The sequence below is a fragment of the Vespa velutina genome, chromosome 4 (assembly GCF_912470025.1).
Source record: "Vespa velutina chromosome 4, iVesVel2.1, whole genome shotgun sequence".
Classification (NCBI taxonomy): domain Eukaryota; kingdom Metazoa; phylum Arthropoda; class Insecta; order Hymenoptera; family Vespidae; genus Vespa; species Vespa velutina.
The window spans coordinates 3674616-3679762 of record NC_062191.1 but is presented as its reverse complement, the minus strand read 5'-3'; positions in this window follow the sequence as shown (position 1 = coordinate 3679762).

Sequence of the window (5147 nt, the reverse complement as noted above, 5' to 3'; positions counted from 1 at the left end):
TTTAACGAGTTAAATCGATTAAAAAAAAAAAATAAGAAACAAAAAAGAAGCAAAGGACAAATAAAATATAATAATAAAGTATTATATAATTAATTATTATAATATATATATATATATATATATTAAAAATTTTTTTTTTATAAAGTTATTACTAAAAATTAATGATATATATTTCTAATCATAATACACGTATTTAGGTTGAATTTTTTGGTCTAATTTTGCGCATTTCGCTTTGTTAATTTTTTTGTTGTTTTAATTATTTATTAACACGATTCATCTTATTCCAATTTATACACATGTTTTATACATTTAATAATATAATATTAAATATATATTTTTAACGTTATCATATACATATACATATACCTTTATATAATTAATATATGAATATGATAATATTAATTAAATTATTAACGAAAATTAATGATTCGTTTTTAATCATATTATACGCGCATTTAATTAGTTTTATTTTTTCGTTCTAGTAAAATGTAAATTTTTTTTTCTTTTTTCTTTTTTTTTTTTTTTTTTTTTTTTATTATTCATTAATAACATTTATCTTTATCTAACTTTTAAAATAATTTTCTTCTAAATTTTTTTATTGAAAATTTCAATGTATAAATAATAATATGGATTATTATTATTGTTGTTATAACGTGAATAAAAAATAGGGTATGAATATGTACGTAGGCTAATTGATTCGATATCACGTACGATGGGATCATTTTGCAGAGTGTTCGTTCTATGTATTAATTAAAACAACCTTCACACGGTCTCCATCATCGAACGCGTTATGAGTGATTAGATTGAGTGTGGGACGGGTTACTTATATGGCCGTCATATATAATCAAACGTTTTCTATTTTATAAAAGATCATTTTGCCAAAGAAGAAGAAGAATAAGAAGAAGAAGACGAATATATAAAGATAAGGGTGATAAAATATCGTATTCTATAGATTACAATCTTAAAAATCCAAGAACTTTTGCTTCACCCTATATTTAACATATTTGATTAATATATTATATCAATATATCTTACTTGATGTATTATATAATATTATGATAAAACAAATTTATAATAATATATTATTTGCCATATATCTGTAGAAATTATAATGTAAAAATAAAAATGTTACATAATATAGTCAAATAATATTTTATATATATATATATATATATATATATATATTTATTTATTTATGTAATAATTAATTTATATAATATCTATCACATGTCAGTATATAAAAATGACGCGATTACGTAAAATCAATTTTACGTTAACAAACACATTAATGATTGTAATTAATACGAAACGATCCAACGAATTGGTCCGATTAGTGTAATGGGGAGAAAAAAAAAAAGAAGCAATTTTTATGAAGGTGATGACAGCAACTATAACGTGTATTTTTAGAAATTAATAAAAGGTGGCAGAACTTTGGTCGCTGATCGAAAATCGTTAGCATCGTCTGGTATTTCATACCGGTACCATAATGACGGCCATTCGTCGTTTCATGTAGTATCTTATGCAAGAGCATACGGAAAAGGATCGTTCTTTCGTTCGCACGTAAAGCAGGAATTCGTCTCTCTCTCTCTTACTCTCTTTCTCTCTCTCTCTCTCTCTCTCTCTCTCGATATATATCGTGAGACGAGGATCGACAACGTGACTCATGTTGGCCTCGCTTCCGATCCAGCCCACCGTTAGAAAGATCCATGCAGATCAGGTTCCTATCTTCTCTACTCTCTCTATCTCTCTTTCTCTCTCTCATTATATATATATATCCAGTTCATTTAAACTTTTTATCAAAGATTATCTCGCGACTTTATGCTCACGTTCGTAAATAATTATTAGTTTCTCGACGAGCCAATCGAAGTTTAATGGAAATTATTTTATATACACACACACATATATATATATACACGCACATATATATATTATATTATATATATATACATATAGAAATTATTTTATAGATACACACACACACATATACATACAGGATGTTCAAAAAAAACATTCAAAATTTATGCAATGCGTAGAACGTACTATACTGAGTAAAAAAATCTTAGTAAACACAGGTCAAACATTTCTGAGATATAAATATATATATATATATATATATATATATATATATATATATATATATATTTATTTATGTTTTGTTTAGTTGAATGTTGACCTTGACAATGTGATTTCATACTTCGTTGTTTTATTTATTAATTTTCATACTCGTATTATCTATCTTAAGTGATTTTCATACATGATGAGGAAGATATTTGTTCTTTTATTTATGTTATGTAAATTATTTTCATACACGTTCTTTTATTTATGCATGTTAAAAGATAATTCAATGCTTGTTATTTCATTTTGGATCGAATTATATTCGTATTTAAATCTAAAATATTTTTATATATTATTTGTCCCTTGAAGATAGTTTACTTTTAATTAAAATTATTTCGTTTTTATTTTGATTTATTTATTCTTTTTCCGATTTATGAAAATTCATTTTCTTAATTATCTTTTGTCGTATTTCTAAATCGACCGTCATAATGATTTAATAACAGGATGACCAAATGCACGTCTCGTACTGTTTCGTAAGATAAGTAGCAATTTCACTATGTATGTATGTATGTGTGTGTGTGTGTGTGTGTGTGTATGTATGTATGTATGAGTGCATTCATGCACCTACCCACTCTCTCTCACACACACACACATACACACATATACATAGTCGTCTATAAATTATAATTTTAGACGGATCTTTATAGTCTCTCACGAGTTCAAAATGAAGAAGCTCACTATATCTATCCTTTTATTTTTTTTTAACCAAGAATGAAGTTGTCTTCTATGATTTTTATTTGTTCAGAAAAATGATTTTATATATAAATTTCTAAAAAATTATAATTCGAAATAAAACATCGATTGGTAATTGAAAAATAATCTGATTTCTTTTTATTCTTAATCTATTTTTATCTAAATTGATATGATAGAAATTTATTAAAAAAAAAAAAAAAAAAAAAAAAAAAAAAAAAAAAAAAAAAAAAAAAAAAAAAAAAAAAAAAAAAAAACGTCTGAATGATTATGATTGCAAATAAGTCACCGATCGTGATAATTAAAACAAATAATTAAGATAAATGATTAAAATTTTATTTTCGTTCGTTCATTTTTATCTATTCTTATCTAAATACAAATGTTATTGCAAAATTTAATATAAACATTTCTGAAGGATTTATAATTGGAGAAAGGGACTGATCCCCGAGTGCAAAAAAAAAAAAAAATAAAAAGAAAAGAAATAAAAAAATAAAAATAAAAAATAAAAGAATAGAAACAATTAGAAATTTATTTTCTTTCATTTTTATTTCTAATTTTATGTTAATCGATGTAATCTAATCATTCATATTGTTAATAACTACTGGTGTGAGCTAATTTTCTAAAAATTATAATTTCTAATATACTTTTCCTTCAATGTATTCTTTATATGTAACATAATTATCATCATCATCATTATCATCATCATCATCATTGTTATTATTATTATTTTGTTACTGTTATTATTATTATTATTATTATTATTATTATTATTATTATTATTATTATTATAGTTGAATGCTCTTCAAATATGTTTAACAAGCATAAATAAAGTCTCGATGATCACGCAAGCTTTTCCCCCCTCGAGTTGTTTCGCATATCCGTTTGTGCATCCGTCACGTTAGGCGCCAAATTTTTTGTTCGACCGTCGATGTGGTGTCCGTTTCCAACATTAAAAATTCGTCGAAAGAACGCGTGTACGCACTCATGCGTATCTCCCTGTCCTGTGTACCGAACTCCACCTGCTGCTTCCTGCTTCCTCTCTTGCTTCCTTTCCTGCTTCATTCTTTCCATTTTAATGAAATATTGTTAATACTTTTATTCTTTCCTCGTTAAAGAATTACACAAGAATTAAACGAATTGTTTATAATTCTAATTATTATTATTATTATTTCTTTTTTTGTTTTTTGATAAAAAAAATTTGTTATTTTATATTTCTTTTCTTTTTAAAATTTTTCATGAATAAATCTGCACAATTTTTGTACTTGAAAAATGTAATTTTGTAAAATGAAAAGAAAAGTATATATATAAATATAAATAAATTATATAATAATTGTAGAATATTATTACTTAAATAAAAAAGAAAGATATATTCATATTTTTTCTACGGATATACAAATAATTATAACTAATAAATATATATATATAAGAATTTATTTATTTATTTATTTTTTTTTTTTTTTTTAGAAAAATTTACTATAAAAAAAAAAATTCAATAATATTTATTTTTTTTCTTTTCTCTTTACTTTTGAGATTATATTTTATTGAAATTAAATACATTAAAGATATTTATAATTACGATGTAAATTAATTTATGTTATACATAAATATATATATATATATATATATATATATATACATAAATATATATATATATATATACATAAATATATATATATATATATATATATACATAAATATATATATATATATATATATATATATACATAAATATATATATATATATATATATAAATTTCTAAAAAATTATAATTCTAAAGGAAACATCGATTGGTAATTGAAAAATAATCTGATTTCTTTATCAGACAGTCATATATATATATATGATTGTATCATATATATATATATATGATTGTATCATGTATATATATATATATATATATATATATATATATATATATATATGATTGTATCATATATATATATATATATGATTGTATCATATATATATATATATATGATACAATCATATATATATGATAATATTTATTGTCATTCAATCGATAGGACCTTCGCGATCGATCGAGAAACTCATGTAAGATTTGCTATCCGAGAGCGAGATTCAAAGATCGATGCAAGGATCTACCGGCTGCATTTACCGTTACGAGATCTCTAACGGGATGCGAAGAGAACGGCGAAGTGAAAGAGACGATTTTGTTCTTTCCTGATCGACCATATGTATACATATACATATATACAGGGTTCTCTAGGCGGGCCTAAAGTTCTTAGATAATTTTGAAAATCAATCATTCTTTTATGAGACTTCTTAGACAAATTTATTTTTCGAATTGCAAATCTGAATTGTAAAACTAGAAAATTCTAAA